Here is a 17216-nt window from a genome sequence, read left to right on the forward strand (position 1 = left end):
TTAAATTAATAACAGGTTTGGGAAGAGAAAAAAGGATGAATATTTAATACCTACATCAACTGTAAGAAGCATTTCAGGTTTTTATAATTAGTGCATTTAAAAATGCATGTCTTATGGGCTGGAGTAGTGGCTAGTGGTAGAGCACTTGCCTGGCATGTGTGAGGCCCTGAATTCAATCCTCAGCACTGCATATAAATAAATAATATTCATTGACAGTTGAAAATATTAAAAAATATGCATGTCTTAGTTCAGGCACATTTGGTACAATCAGAAGGCTGTAATGAGAGCAATAAAGTAGGATAAGTTAGTTGAGTTAGAGTGACCATATGCTCTAATTTGTTTGGGACAGTTCTGGTTACTGTCACAGCTCAAGGATTAATAATGTCCCTTTTGCTGTCAACAGTAGCTTGGTTTGGACAGGAAATCAGGTGGTCACCCCAATCACTGGGGTCTTCCACTTAAGGGTGTCAGACTCAGCCTGGTCAGACATCTGCTCCCTAGAAAGTACACTTATAGAAACTGTCATGTTTGTCTTTGATGAGATCCTTTCTTCTGTGTTCAGTTGCCGGCCAATGCCTTTTGTGGCTGATTTGGGTTTTTTTCTTAAACTATATATTCTGGGAAGTTCTTATCCCATCAGTCTTACAACGAAAACTATTCTAGTTTTTTAAGGTTATATTGCACATCTCAGCTTTGAACCATTATGTGATTTTTTTTTTTAAATCTCCCACCCCAAATCCCAGAAGACAGTTTTATTTCCCATATTTCAAAGTTCTGGGGAAGTGGGCACTAGAGCCTCACAGTAACCTCTAATTGTTACTAATAATAGTCTTTTCTCTTCTTTGCTTTCCTCTTTCTGAGAATGGAACCACTGTTAATATTCTAGGTCAGCCCTCCCCAATAGAATATAGGACAGAGTGTACATGCAACTCAAAATTTTCTAGTAGCCACACTGGCAAAAATAAAATGAAAACAGGTGAAATTAATAATAATTTTTGTTTGCTTGTTTGTTTTGGTAGTTTTAGGGACTCACCCATGCTAAGTCACTGAACTACATACAACCCCAGCCCCTAATATTTTTAACCCAGTATATCAAAAATATTATCATTTTTTGATGAGACTCAAAGATGCCAAAGATCATATACTGTAGGATTCTACTTATATAAAATGTCTAAAAAAGGCAATTTAGAGAGTCAGTGAGCTAATTAGTGATGGCCTGTGTGGAAATAAGCAATGACTGGAAATGGACAGAAGAGAACTTTATTTTGGTGGTGAAAATGTTCTTGCATCAATTTTGGGGAAGAGTTGCATAATTGTGTAAATTTACTAAAAATCTTTGAATTGTACACGTGGAACCGATGAAATTTATGGTAAATGAAGTACTTCTTGGTATATCCATTAAAAAATATTATCATTTCTACATGTATCCATATTTTTAAAATCATCCAAAATATTTTACATGCTTTCTTTTCCTTATTAAGTCTTTGAAATCTAGAATGTGTTTTACACTTATAGCACGTCCAGTTTGGACAAACCATTCTTCAAGTTCTGCATACACACGTGTTTGGAGGTCACCATATTGGACTGGTTCCCTACCACTGGGCTCAAAACTCAGACCTCTCTGGATCCTCTCCCTTTTGCTTCTTGTCCAATATGTTTCCAAATCTTATGCTTCCTTCCTTTCTGTGATCTGTGCCATGTGTTTTTATCCCTGCCCATCACTGGCAGTTTCTGGTTCAGACCTCCACCATTTTGTGCCATGGCATTTAGCATGGGAGCAGAGCCTACTGGTCTGCCTCCCAGCTCCTATCTGTCTTCAGCTAAGTCCTTGCTTTCCTGTAAGTTACACATTTGAGGGAAAGACAGAAACAAATAACATAAATATGTACCTAGTCAAGTATACTGTGAAGTGCTATGAGCTTAGGAGGAAGCTGTTATATCCTATAAAGAAGAATAAAGTAGGGTAAAAGATTAGAGAGTGTTGAGGTTGGGAATCAAGGGGGATGCAATTTCATATGAAGTGGTGACAAGGTTAAGCAGAGACCTAAAATGAAGGAATGAGCTGTGTAGCTCTCTGGGGGAAAATAATATTTCAGGCAGCGAGAATGGCAAGTACAAAGGCCCGGAGGCAGGAAGAATATTTGAGAAACTTGAAGAGTCCAGTGAAGTTGAAACAATGAGCACAAAGGGGTGGAGTTGGGGGAGGATATGAAGTCAGCAAAGCTATGACACCCATGGCTTTGTGAGCCCAGCATGGGCTTTGGATTTCATTCTCAATGGAATGGAAATTGGGACTCCATTAAAAGGTTGTGAGTACGGTCTGACTTACATTTGTAAAGGGTCATTCAGGCCTTGTGTGTAGAGACTGGATTTTATAGGAACCAGTTAGGGAAGAGGGGAAATAATACCGGGAGCCTGTTAGGAATTTATTTTACACCACATGGAAACAGTGGGGCGCTGGGATGATGGCAGCGATGGGGAGAGGACAAACCCCAGCTGGGCTCACCCTGGCACCCTTTCAGGTGCTGTGTGCGTTTCTGGAGAAAGAGCTGATGTGCAGTTGCTCTGAACCTGGACATTTTCTTTTTCATTCTGAACAACAGCAAAAAAAAAAAAAAATACTATCGGTTCTGTTGTAAGAGGGTCCTTCTAAAGTTTAGGACTGTGCATCCTGGAGAGACACCACCATGTCTGCTGAGCACCGAGACCAAATGAGCATGTGGTCACCAGGGTGTTACGATGATGGAGGAATTTTTAGGTGTCACAGAAAAAGGTAAATTCTAGGCAAAATATAAAGTCGATTTCCGTCACTCTTTCAAAATTTCCCTCCCCATCCCCTCTTCCTCCCACTGATTTTTCCTGGGCACCCAGTGTCCTTATTTTCCAGGGCTTCCTTGGGGACACCTGCTCAGCCTGCTCTCTGAGCCCTGCCCAGCACTCTCTGCCAATTGCCTTTCCCAGAAAAACTCACTTGTCCTGTGGCCCAGCCTTCAAGGTCCTGTTTTAAGGTGCTGAGAAGTCAACCTGAGGGAAGGTGTAATGGTTGCTAATAGTTAACTGTGTGGTTTTTTTTTTTTTTCCCACAAACACTGGCTTTTGGACTGAAGCCAGTCGCTCACCTGGAGAGGTAAACAAACAGGACTTGTAGGCCCTGCGGCAGGGTCGCTGGGGCAGGTGTTTTTTGCTAAGAGATTTATTCTCTGTTCTGCAAATTTCACTGCATAGTGAAAGCCTGGCCCCAAGTCAGTTCTGTGATGAACAGAGCGTGATGGCACTATCACTCTGTCACCTCTGTCCTTACTGTACCAAACAGCATGCCCCCATCATCAGAGGGGTATCATGCCCTTTGGCTTTGTTTCCACCAACTGAACACTACACAGACCTTGGCCAAATTACCTGTGCATTTTAGAAAAAAGAAAACCCTCTAGGAATAAGATATATGTTTGTCTGAAATATTTGTGTAGTTTGGCCCTTTGGGTCCAGGTTGTCTTTTTGGCTTTTCTGCTAAAGATTTGGCCTTGAGGCCTCTGCCAACTGTCCAATGTGGGAATGCTTCTGTCACCTGAAAGCCTGGGGTGGGATGAAGCATTTTTCTTCCAGCTTAAGCAATGTCCTGCTTGCTGATTAGCCTGTTGCCATGGAGACTGGCTGCTGCAAACACTTCTCTCACTTGGCATCTGTTTGCCTGTCAGTGAACAGGGCCAGCGGCCTGAGTTGGCCTGTGCACCATGGCCACACCTTGGACAGATTGGTCCCGGGTGGTCCCTGCACTCACAGCTCTGGTGCCGTGGCACTGCCCCTTCTCAGGTGCCAGGAGACAAGTGGGTTGTTCAGTGCCACTGCTGCTGTCTCTCACTTTACAGTTATCCAATCAGCTTTGCAGACTGAAGAAGGGTGACAGAAGAGTCGGAGGAGCTTCTTGATCACATGATAAACAAAAATGATATTTTTAGCTATAATGACAGAGTGCAAGAATTTTCCCAGTGACTGAAGAATGAGAGTCCCCTTAGCAGACAAGGCTGTCACTTAGGACTAACCTATTAACTCATCTTCACACACACCCTCTGACACAGGTCTGTTTTTCCTTAGAGAGGGTTAGTAACTTGCTCAAGATCACACAGCACCACATGTGTCAGTCAGGTAGCTCAGGTACAAGCCCGTGCTCTTGACTTATGTTATACCGGAAGCCTCTGAGCACCAATAGGAACCAAAATGTATATTGAATGGTCAATGATCTCTTTGCTGAAATAGAAGTAGTTTTTCTTCCTAATTTTGAAAAAAAAAAAAGCTATTAATATCAGAGTATAGGTTCCTCTCCAGGTTAAAATCTCCAAAATTTTTGTTGTGTTGAATAGGAAGTCACATATGCTCATATTCTACATTGGACATGATTTGTTGAGAGTTTATATCTCATCTCACTTAATTTCACAATGACCTTGAGAAGTGGAGAGGAGACTTGAGGCTCAGAGGATTGAGGCTAGGACTCTGATTCCTTGGCACCCTGGCTTTGCTGCAATCCACTTGAGTTCCTCAAGAAGAACCACCTTCAGGAGGCTGGACATGTAGGAGTGAAGCGAATGTACAAGTTTGTATGTGTTTGCACACACATGTTTGTGAATGCATGCACATGGATGCCTGTGCAGGGGAAAAAAAGAGCCACCGAGCAGGGCTTCTGCATGTGGTGTTCTTTCCCTCACGCTGCAGTAGATATAAAATCTTCTCACTGGGCCTTAGCATTTCTGATCACCCAGCCCAGAACAGCCCCTCCTGGCTGCTATCCCTCTCATACCCTATTTTATTTCTTCAGAACCCTTCTTTCTGCGAAGTTCTAATGAGCATAGGAATGATGTAGGGAGTCTCAGTGGGTAGTTGGATGTTAAGGCTGGGGCTGGGGCTGAGACCAGTATTCAGAGTATGGGCTGGGGATGTGGCTCAACCAGTAGCGCGCTCGCCTGGCATGCATGTGGCCCGGGTTCGATCCTCAGCACTACATACAAAACAAAGATGTTGTGTCCGCCGAGAACTATAAAATAAATATTAAAATTCTCTCTCTCTTTCTCTCTCTCTCTCTCTCTCTCTCTCTCTCCCCCTCCCTCTCCCTCTCCCTCTCCACTCTTTCAAAAAAAAAAAAAAGTATTCAGAGTATATGTTGGTCTGCACATCTGTATCCAGCTCAGTGTTGGATCTGCAACGTTCTTATCTAGTTACTTCATCTGTTCCTGCTTTGCTGGACAGTAAGCTCCACACCCATGTTGCTCAATGCTGTACCACCAGTCCTGAGCAAGGGCCTGGCATATGGAAGGCTCTTGGTAAATGTTTGTTAAATGAATGAATGAATGAATGCTCTATGATACCACCACATGAATGAAACTTAACATTTAAAAATCACTCCATGGAGAAAATATTTACCACATGCATCTCAGATACAGCATTAATCTCCAAGATATATAAAGGACTCAAAAAACTTAATACCAAAAAAAACAAATAACCCAATCAATAAATGGGCTAAGGAACTAAATAGACACTTCACAGAAAAAGAAATACAATCGATCAACAAATATATGAAAAAATGTTCAAGATCTCTAGCAATTAGAGAAATGCAAATCAAAACTATTCTAAGATTTCATCTCACTCCAGTCAGAATGGCAATTAACAAGAATACAAGATACAATAAATGTTGGCAAGGATGTGGGGGAAAAGGCACACTCATACATTTCTGGTGGGATTGCAAAGTGGTGCAACCACTCTGGAAAGCAGCATGGAGATTCCTCAAAAAACATGGAATGGAACCACCATTGACTCAGCTATCCCACTCCTAGTCATATACCCAAAGGATTTAAAATAAGCATACTATAGTGACGCAGCCACATCAATGTTTATAGCTCAACTCACAATAGCTAAACTATGGAACCATAGTGCCCTTCAACACATGAATGGATAAAGAAAATGTAGTATATTTACACAATGGAATATTATTCAGCCTTACAGAAGAATGAAATTATGGCATTTGCAGGTAAATGGATGGAGCTGTTGAATATCTTGCTAAGCAAAATAAGCCAATCCCAAAAAACCAAAGGCTGAATGTTTTCTCTGATGTGAATGCTAATTCACAATGAGGGGGTGGGTGCTAGGGAAAAATAGAGGAACTTTTTTTTTTTGAGAAAAGGCGGAAAAAAAAGGTTTATTGCTTTGCTAGCAAAAGAGAAACACCGGGGACTCCTGTCCCAAAAGCTAAGATGACTGTCCCCATCAGGAGAGAGGGTGGGATGTTTAAAGGAACTCTTTAAGGGCTAACATTCCAGATGTGCTCTGGTAGGGGGTCTCTGGGCACCCTGATGGCCTGTTAGGATTCACTTGTTAATTTGGAAGTTACTCACTTCCCAGATCCTAAGCAGGCATCTCCTTCCTGTACTGAGTGTGTTCAAGGGCAATTAACTAGGGGAAGAAAAGATAACACTGTCTCCCTAATCTTGTTAGGGATAGGGAGAGGGGAGAAGAGAGAAAAAAACATTTTTTAAAAAGATGAACCTTTGACCAATGAGGGCTATATTCAGAAGGTGAGGGGACAACTGTTACATTTTCCCACTGTCAATTCTACCTTCCATTTCTATGGAAAAGTGGGTGACCAAGACATCTCCAAGCTATTTTCTGCAGAGAGGGCAAGTTGGGGGAAAGTGACCCAAAGTCCTTGTTTTCTGTCAGCTGGGGCATGGACAGTTAAGGGTATTTACCATCACAGCAATCCAAAGGCCCATTGTGGCAGTTGGCAGGTGACTGGACCAGGATACCTAGGTCAAGGTTTATGCTAGTACTACAATAAACAAGACAGCAAAGCATTACTTTTTTGGTAAACAATTTAAAATGAAAATCATTAGTATTTCAGCCAGTCTCTGAAATTCAGGACAAGCTTGTGTTTCTAGAGTTCTTTGTGATAGATAAATATTGGGCACTCTCATAATTACCCCTCCTTTATAGACTCCAGCTTTACTTACTTTGGTAGGGCTGACACAAGTGTCCATCTTAAGTTACATTAAAAAGCAACAACAACATTGTCTTTCCTTTTAACGGTCCATGTAGGACTGTGCTCAGGTTATATTCTCCTGCCAGGGGTTTAAGACCAAGTTGTTCAAAACTGACTTTGTTCCTATCTACTCTTAAGAGTCAGCTGAGATTCTAGAGGTACTTTGAATTAGGCAGAGGGGAGTGAAGGGAGGGAGTGGGTATGGGGATAGGAATGATGGTAGATTGAATCGAACATTATTGCCCTATGTGAGTATATATATATGACTACACGACCAGTATGATTCTACATCATGTACAACCAGAAGAAAGAAAAGTTATATTCTATTTATGTATGATGTGTCAAAATGTATTCTACTGTCATGTAAAACTAATTATTACAAATTGAAAAAAAAAAAAGTAAATTCTAACAAGGAAAAAAAAATCACCCTATGGCTGTCACAGTAGAACTGTTTCTGGGGGCTGGGGTTGTGGCTCAGAGGTAGAGTACTCGGCTAGCATGCGTAAGGCACTGGGTTTGATCCTCAGCACCACATAAAAATAAAATAAAGGTATTGTGTCCACCTGCAACTAAAAAATAAACATTGAAAAAAAAAGAGCCATTTCTGAGGAATCTGCCCCCCTTAGCTCTCGGAAACAGTTCTGATTCCATCTTGGGTTTAAACAGCAAGCAAATGCCTCTCATAAAGCTCCTGTCCCTTGGTAGAGAGATGTGAAACATCACCGAGCTCCCAGGAAGGTGGAAGAGCATGGTGGCATGGTGGATTCTGGAGTCAGACGGAGGCTGTTTAGAGACCCAGCTCTACCATCCTGTGTGAGTGACCTGGCGCAAGTTACTTCACCTCCCCAGGCCTCAGAATTCTCAGTCACTGTAGTGCAGCAGTTCCGCTTATGCTAAGATGACAAAATGGGGATAAGATTTGCCCACCCACTGACATGACTTAAAAACTAGACCAAATGCAGTCATTTCCCAATATCAGATGTGACTAGCAGAGACTGAAGCAAATGAGAAGAGCCTTATGAGTGACACCGAATGCCTAGCGAGACTGGTTCCTGAGCCACAGTGTGAGGAGAGGGCCCTGATTGTCTTCCAGAACTGGAGAGAGACGGGGGCGGGGGGACCTAGAGATGCCCAGGTGGCTCAAGGACCAAGAGGAGAGGGCTACCCAGAGAGAGGGGGACAGAGGGACAGAGACATCCAGAGAGACACAAAGCAACAGAGAGACAGAGACAGAGCTCCCCAGAGATTGGCAGAGAGTTCCCCTTGACTCTTCAGCTGATAGCTGATCAGTGAGGAAACTATTGATACAGGGGAAAGAGCCACCTGCCAAGAGGCATAGTCCTTGGGACTCGCACAGGCCTGGAAATAGTTTATGTTCTTACCACCTAGAGTGGAAAAACCTTGTCATTCATGGAGAATGATTTTATCTCAGTAATGTGGAGGGAAAAATCCCTGAAATGGCACAGAAGATAACATTAGTAGGCGTGGGAGAGTGAAGAGGCTGTGTATTACATTCCACATATTCAAGTGCTTGAGCATGAGACGAGGAAGATATAAGAAAGTTCTAAATTGAACTGATGGAGATGAAAATTATAATGTCTGAGATAAAATAACCATAATTAGCTCTCTAAGAGTTTGCATTTCTAGTATTCCTTCCCACCACATGTTTGTGCTTGTGCATGCAAAACCATCATCCCAGGCACACACACACACGCAGAGAAGTCAACAACAACATCTGAATGTAAGACACTGTGCATGACATCTGGTATATTGTATGTAAGAGGGAGATAACACAAACCTTAACAATATATCTACAAGGAAAATTATCTAAGTTCTGCATAAGAGGTGTGGGCAAGGGTCCACCTGTTGATCTTGAGATTAGGTAGGATGTTGGTTCTGCTACTTACTGGCTGGGTGAGTCTTGGCAAGTTTTTTCATCTTTATAATGGGGACTATAATACTTCCTCAATAAAAGCTAGACGGAAGAGCCCATCTGATATAATTAAGGAAACATTTCAATTTCCTGATGAAAACATAATAGCAAATGTTTTTGTGGGTTTACTAAGTACGAGCGGTTATGCTAAAACTATTCTACACATAACCACATTTAATCTTTATGACAACACTCAGTCAGACAGTCATATCCTCAACTTATAGATGAAAAAAACGTGGCTAAGAGAGGTTTGCCAAATGGGACAAGGCCACTCAGCTCTATAAGGGAGAGATCAAGGAATTAATGTATATTCAAATCATCATGCACAGAGCCCAAACCCTCCAGGTAAAATCCTTCTCCATGAATGACAAGGTTTTTCCACTCTGGGTGGTGAGAACATAAACTATGTTCTCCTTTCGTGTGTGTGTGTGTGTGTGTGTGTGTGTGTGTGTGTGTGTGTGTGTGTTAAGGTTGAAAACTAGAGTACCAGAATGTGAGAGGACAGCATAATAAACACACAGAGACATATGTAGCAATTAGGGAGCTATAAAATAGAAAGTGAAAAAGTGAAAGATTAGATTGTGAAATATGATAACTCCTTGGGTCAAGGTTTTTCTTCCTCCTCCTCCTTCTTCTTCTTCTTCTTCTTCTTCTTCTTCTTCTTCTTCTTCTTCTTCTTCTTCTTCTTCTCCTCCTCCTCCTCCTCCTCCTCCTCCTCCTCCTCCTCCTCCTCCTCCTCCTCCTCCTCCTCTTCTTCTTCTTCTTCTTCTTCTTTTAATTATAGAAAACAGAGAGTGGTTGAGTATGAAATTAGCTTGCTGGGGTGAAGTGTGGTACTACTTGTAAATTTCCATTTGCTGGTATGCCACAGATCTTGTCTTCCAACTTTTATTGCTATTATTCCTCCTAGTTCTGAGACTCATTCCTGACCTGGCCATGAGTCCACGTGACAGTCGGGTTTATTTAGGTGTCCCCTTCCTCTGCAGGGTGTGGTGAGGAGGCAGACAGCCGCGGCTGCTTTTCTGACTGGAGTAGCTCTCGGGCTGTGTACAAATCTGAATCAGAAGCAGATGTTACTGTGCAGCAGAATTCTCACTTCTTCTGATTTCTTTTTCATTCCATATTTGCAGCAGAGCAACAAAACTATGAGAAGATCATGGCTGGTTAGGGCTGGCTATCTCTGGAGGCTGGAGAGGTTGTACTGCAGTACCTGGGGAGCCCAATTAAGTAGCTGAGGTTCTGGGGCATCTGTTATACTCTCGTGAGTGATGGGGACCACGTACCCAGAAAAAGATGCCCAGGGAAAGAGAAAGGAATTTCATAATGACAGACCTGTAATTCTCTTTACATTGAGGAAGCTTTGTTTTGACAGTTATGGGGGATTGAATCTAGGGGCACTTAACTATTGAGTCACATCTCTTGCCCTTTTTATTGATTTATTTTTATTTTAAGACAGGGTCTCCCTAAGCTGCTTAGGGCCTCCCTAAAGCTGGCTTTGAATTTCCCACCTTCCTGCCTCAGCCTCCTGAGTCCCTGGGATTACAGGCATGTGCCATCACACCCAGCTTCATAAGTTTTCTTGTTTTATTTTTTGTAGCACTGACTGAACCCAGGGCCTTTTACATGCTAGGCAAGTGCTCTATCACTGAGCTGTATATCTGTAGCCTCTAGGACACAAAGCTTTTATAACTTGCAAGGTCATTGGACATCTTCAACAATGTACCAATTCATTTATTCATTCTATAAATATTTACTAATGCCTATTCTGGCTCATGAATGGCTTTGAGAACTCATTGGGGGAGACCTGTGTCTTTCATGGAACTAATATCTATTTGGCATAACTACACATCTAATAATATCAGATGGTGATAAGTGGTAGAAAGAAAATAAAGCAGAGTACAAAGAAAGAAAATGACAGGGTAAGGTGAATGTATGCTATTAGATAGTTTTTTTTAATTGTTTTTAGTTGTAGATGGACACAATATCTTTATTTTATCACTTATTTCTCTGTGGTACTGAGGATCAAACCCAGTGCCTTACACATATGCAAGGCAAGTGCTCCACCACTGAGCTACAACCTAGCTCCTGGGTTGAGTTGTATATTATATAAGGATGATTCTTCTATAATGAAACATTTTATGAGACCTATGACTTGAAAAACTTTATTCAGATTCCAATAAATTGGATTTCATGAATTTTCAGCTGCTGCTGAAATTTTTGCCTCTGTCTAACTCTGAGGGAAATAAAAGTTACCTCCCAGACAGATTTGTGGAACCCGTGACCCATGCGTAGGGCGGGGGCTGTCTGTTATGGGTAAGAGAAAGGGCTGGTCCTAAGAACTTGACACAGTGCTTATACAGAAATAGATGTGGACGGTTACAAAGGATTCTTGTGTGTTCATTCATACTCGTCCAACCGCTGTGTGATGAGGCCCCCCCACCCCCCCACCCCCCCACCCCGTGATTGGGGCTGGGCCTGGGTTCAGATCCGCTTTCCCTGCAAGTACTGGCCTGAGCCACATCCTTCTATGCTTTTTAAAAATGGCTTTTCTAGAATGATGTTGGAAGAAATAATAAAAGGTGAGTGTTAAACACTTGCCATATCATCCTTTTAACCCTTATACTGGTGCCATCAAGTAGAAGCTGTCACTATCACCATTTGCAGTCAAGTTAATAGGTCCACAGCCCACAGAGCACAAGGACAAGCTGGAGCTGGTCAGGTCTGCCTACCTCCACACCCAGAATCACTTTGCTGTGCTGCCCCCTTACCTCAGAAGGCTCAGGGGCATGAATGGATCAATAAATGCTCCAATGAAGGAAAAGCTATGACTGTGATTGTGATGGCTGAGGGAGTTGGACTGACCCCTCCAAGCGGGCAAGCGTGCATTGAGAACACTGAGCCTGACTGAGCAGGGGAATTGGCCAGACGGAAATAGCAAAATTAGCAGGGCATAGTCCTTTTATTTACAAAATACTGAACCAGGTGTGGTGGCGCTCTCTGGTAATCCCAGCCACTCAGGAGGCTGAGGCAGGAGCATGGTAAACTCTTGGCCAGCCTCAGCAGCTTAGTGAGACCCTGTCTCAAAATAAAAAGGGCTAGGGTTGTAACTTGGAGGTAAAAGCACCCCTGGGTTCAATAGTGATACTGAGTGTCTTTAAGCTCCCAGGCATTAGGCTGGTCAGTCTGCTCCTTGCAGCCACCAGCTAACGGACACCCACCTGGATACCTTGCTGACTGGGAGCTATTTGGTGAGGAGACCTGTGCTCCCACTCAGCTCTTTCCCCTTGTTAAAGAGATGCGACTTGTAGCATGAGAGGCAGGGAAAAGGAGAGCCGCTACTGCCATGCAACCATGACCTTTGGGCTGGGTCAGTGCTTTTACAACCAAGAAATGGAGTTTGTTGAAAGTATAGAGGAGACTTGTGCACAGCCAGGTTTGGGAAACTTTTGAGGACCAGTGCTCCTCTATTCTCTAAACACCATGCTTGCTTTTTTCTTTTTTTAAAATCTTTTTAAATTTTTAGTTTACATGGACACAATATCTTTATTTTGTTTATTTTTATATGGTGCTGAGAATCGAACCCAGTGCCTCACGTGTGCAAGGCAAGCGCTCTGCTACTGAGCCCCAACCCCAGGCCCCATGCTTGCTTTTGAGCAACGGGAAAGAATCCTCCACGTTCTCTGACAATTCTGGTATGGAGGGAAGAGGGCAAGCCCAGGGAAGGGCTTCTCATTGGAGAACTGTGCATAGAAAGCCAATCACTGAACGGAACAAACTGCAGTAAACAAAACTCCATCAACCTCTACTCAGCAGGCCTGCAACCCAGTGAGAATCTGCACTATGTTTTCAGAACTCCGCATGCCCCCCTGTCCCCTGGTCCTGTTTTGCCAGTTGCTTTCTCTACCCCCACCCCTGCACTCACCCTCCTCCTTCCTCAGGCTCCCATTGAAGGTTACTGGTCTAGCTCATTGTTTCTCAGACTTCCTGGGTATAAGAATTATCTAGGGAAAAAGTCTGACTCAGGGTCTTGGGAATCTACAAACGCCCAGGTGATGTTGATGCAGGGAGCTCCAGGGGAGACACATTCTGAGAAACAGCTCAGGAGATAATCCAGAGACTGACAAGGTTGGGATGAGGGACTGGGAGGTAGGATGGCAGGCATAGGCAGATGCTCTTAGATGGGATTTTGCCTTGACAAGGGATTCTTGCAGTGTTCTCTGCTGCCCTGGCTCTGTTAGAGAAAAAGTTATTCAGTGACACTCGTTAAAGCGTAGTAAGAAAAATCAGGACCATTGACACAGTCAGAGAGAGAGAGAGAGAGAGAGAGAGAGAGAGAGAGAGAGAGGAGAGAGAGAGACTGGGCTCCACTTCACAGACATCATGGACAAGGAGCAGGGTAGGAAATAGGGGATAGAAAAGTTCTAAGAGGAAATATCAGGGATAAGGGGGATTCTGGCTAAACCAACCTAACAGGATTCTTGTTGAAGGCAGGCCTGGGTGATCAGATGTCATGTGGGAGATGGTGGAAGATGAGGAATCTGATCAGATATGGAGTTGCTAAACTGACTTAGCAGGGTTTTTTTGTTTTTGTTTTTTTTACTGAAATGGCACTTTATAAGAAAGTACACAAGAGAAGGTTCCAGAGGCTGACTGCAGTCTGGCCAAGCAAAGAATGTGCCCCTGCCTTTCCTACTAGTTTAGTTCACAATAAGGGGTGTGCTTGGCTCTCCTACCTATTGGCTTGGGACACTGGCTCAGGGCGGGGATAAGTATAGGGAAGGGAGTTGGAGGCCTAGCCTTGGAGCCTCAGGGCCCTACAGGCCTGGGCAAAATGACAAGGCCCACCCTGTCAAGAGCCCAGTGCTTCAAAGGATGGGAGGTCGGTGTCTTCAGTTTCTCCACCAGGGACCTGGGGGCAGCTTGGGAACGTTTTTGTCCAAGTTCAGCTTCCCAGAGGACAGCAAGATGACACTCTGCTACAGTCCCCAGAGGCAGAAACAGCACAATGTGTGGTTTATTTCCCAGCCTCCAACTTGTTTTTCCTTTTCTTTGTGAAGGAATTTCCCTCCTGCAGTAATTAATCCATGTGGGCTGAGTCCCGGCTGCAGAGAAGTCTTGGTCTATGAGAGCTCCCCTGCTTAACAACTAGCCAGAGGAGGCCTGACTCACCACAGAGGCATGTGGCTCTCCATGTTTGCGCCAGTGCTAACGGGAGAACATTCTCCATTCCTCTCTCTCTCTTTTTTTTAAACAAACTACACTTTGTCTATTTTAAGATAAACAAAATATTTAAGGAGGTTCTTAACCAGCACTTGCACAACCACGTTGACTGGTTTACCATTAAACTCTTTTATTCTCCCAATCCCAATATCTAAGTTAGGATTGTCAAGTCGTTGCTCCCATTGCTAGGAATTAGTTCCATGCCACAGAGAAACCCAACTCCACATTATATGACATTTATGGATTGAAAGGAAAAGGAGCATGACTGGGTTTTTCTTCGTTTTAAAATACATGTGCAACTTATTAATTCCACAAGTAAAGCAGGGGAGCTGAAGAGCCTTTCACTGCAGTTTCCTGTTGAGCCCTGATCTGCCTGTTTTGGTGGGAGACTGATTTTTTCCATGAAATACAAGGCAATTTCGCCACTACTGTGGCACCATCATTTTGGCCTATTCATAGCAATAGTAATATGAAAGAAAGAAGGTTCCGGGTTCAGTGTCACCTCCTTTTAAGGAAATTGGCTGTGGTCGGACTGAGCTGTTCCAGTCCTCCGTGGAGGAGGCCAAGTCATCATTCCCAGTTTTTCACAATAATCTGTATCCAGGCAACACAGCAAATTGGCCCAGCTAGGCCTGCCTAGGAGTTCCTGCAGGGCTGGGGCTTGCCCATAGGGAATGACTCCTTTGATTTATAGTTAAAGTTCTTAGAAGTTGTAACTGTTGGCATTTTATCTCAACCAGCCTAGCTGTGACAATATCTCTGGGATTGTAGTTTTTTAAAGCTTCCATCCAAACACATCATCTTTACTTCAGGGAGAAAAAAAAAATGTAATTTCTTTTACACGTTGCCCACCAACAAAAGCATCAGAATTTTATGATGAAAACCACAGCTTTTTAGAATGGGACCGAAGGTTTCTAAAAGAAGGAATGGAGGTTAAACTTTATAATTGGCTTCTTTTTTACTTTACCCCATTCCTGGTCAGTGATCTGTTGCTACTGTCTCATGGGAAAGCAAAAGCAGAACATATTGGTTGAGTCAGATTGAAGGTTATGAAACCATTCAGGATCATAAATGATCAGCAGAAAGGCTCTGTGTTCTAGGTAAGCTTGTTCTCTCTGGTTAACCACAAGCTCCACCATTCCCTATTGTCTTACATAACGCTGAGTGTGTTCCACATTTCTATTATTGGCCTAACCTTTTCCCCTGACACCCTATGTGAATTAGTTTTGGTCTACAGCTTTATAGGCCAATATTCTTGAAGGCAGAAACCCTTCTTATCATTTGGGGTTGCCAAACACATTTTAGGAGGATCCCCTTCCCGTAAATTAGACAGGAAGAACTTCAAGATAAAGAACTTTTAGAGCTGAAAATTATTTACTTCCACCCACTAGTCTGCCAATAATGAAGTGGGCTTAAAGGGATGAGTCACTTAGGCAGGCCTCAGAGAAAACTGGAACTCAGAAAGTTAGAGCTAAAGCAGGAATTGTTCTTGACCTGGGGGTAATTTTATCCTCTAGGGAACAACTAGCAATGTGCTAGTTGTTGGTCACAGCTGGGTAGGGGCGCTATGGGCTTCTAGTGGGTAGAGGCCAGGGGTGCTGCTGAACACCTGCAAAGCACAGGACAGCTCCTCACTGCAAAAAAAAAATAAATAAAATTTTAAAAAATTAATGGGTTCAAAATGTCAGCAGTGCCAAGGTTGAAAATGCTAGACCAGAGGCTGGGGAAATAGTTCAATGGTGGGCTGGGGATGTGGCTCAAGCGGTAACGCGCTCGCCTGGTGTGCGTGCGGCCCGGGTTCGATCCTCAGCACCACATACCAACAAAGATGTTGTGTCCGCCGAGAACTAAACAATAAATGTTAAAAATTCTCTCTCTCTCTCTCTCTCTCTCTCTCTCTCTCTCTCTCTCTCTCTCTCTCTCTCCCCCCCCCCCCACTCTCTCTTTAAAAAAAAAAAAAAAAAAAAATAGTTCAATGGTAAAGCACCTGCCTAGCATGCGTGAGGCCCTGAGTTCAATCCCCGTGGCCACATTCAAAATAAACAACAACAATAAAAAAATGATATTAAAAAAAAAAACAAAAAGAGCCATTCATAAAAAAATAATAATAATAAGCTGGTTGAATCCCAGGCCAGGCCTCTTTTCTTTCCGCATGCTACGTGGTTTGTGCTAAGATTTATTTACTGCTGATCTAGAGAGTTAGGTCATTTTGAGTTTAGCAAAAGCAAATCAGTACATGTTCAACTGTGCAATGTCATTATCTTGATCAGAGTTAGGCTATGAATCATGCAAATGAGAGGAGTAAAGTCATGTTTGTTTCAGTGTCTTTCAAGGCGAGCATCTCGTTGAGACATTTGACAACAGCCAGATGACTTTTTAAAACATATACTTTTCACACTTCCTTCTTCTTTAAAACTAAGTTAGCCAACCCCATGGCTCTATTTTATTTTATTTTATTTTTGTGGCGCTGGCAATTCAACTCAGGGCCTCATTCCTGCTAGGCAAGTGTTCCACCGCTGAGCTATGTCCTCAAAGCTGACTGTTCTATTCTAACACCATAGAGATATTCTGAAAGCATAGACAGCAATTCTAGCCCTCTGTGGGGCCAAGGGAGAGATATTATGGCTCTCACCTTGTGTTGGAGGAACACTTTGTGGAGTAGCCAAGGAGAAAAAAATACTCTAAACAATATACCGAATGAATAGACTCATCTAAAAAATACTCTGTAAAATCACCATCAATTCTCAAAATTGCCTGGCAGATTTAATTTCTGTGTTGACTTGAAAAGAATGAATAATTCACTTTTATTTCTCCAGAGACAATTTTTTTTCTTTTCTGTTGCTAACCACAGACTGGGCTTATCAGATGAAAATCTGTCACAGTTGTTGAGCACCATGTGTAGTTCTCTGTATGAGAACATGCCCTCTTCCAAGAAACCATAACCACTGGGTAAATGGAGTAGAACAGCTCTGTAGCAATTTCCTGGTTTGTGCAATAAAGTAAATCTCTTCAGAGAAAGTGAGATCACTGAATATTGTGGAG

General features: G+C 42.9%; 1 protein-coding gene across 2 annotated transcripts in view; it reads left to right on the forward strand.

Moving 5' to 3' along the window:
• Myof (myoferlin) overlaps window positions 1-17216 on the forward strand; it is a 151247-nt gene that overhangs the window by 22916 nt on the left and 111115 nt on the right. The gene's annotated exons all lie outside the window — the stretch shown is intronic.

This window comes from Ictidomys tridecemlineatus, chromosome 1 (genome assembly GCF_052094955.1).
Source record: "Ictidomys tridecemlineatus isolate mIctTri1 chromosome 1, mIctTri1.hap1, whole genome shotgun sequence".
Classification (NCBI taxonomy): Eukaryota; Metazoa; Chordata; class Mammalia; order Rodentia; family Sciuridae; genus Ictidomys; species Ictidomys tridecemlineatus.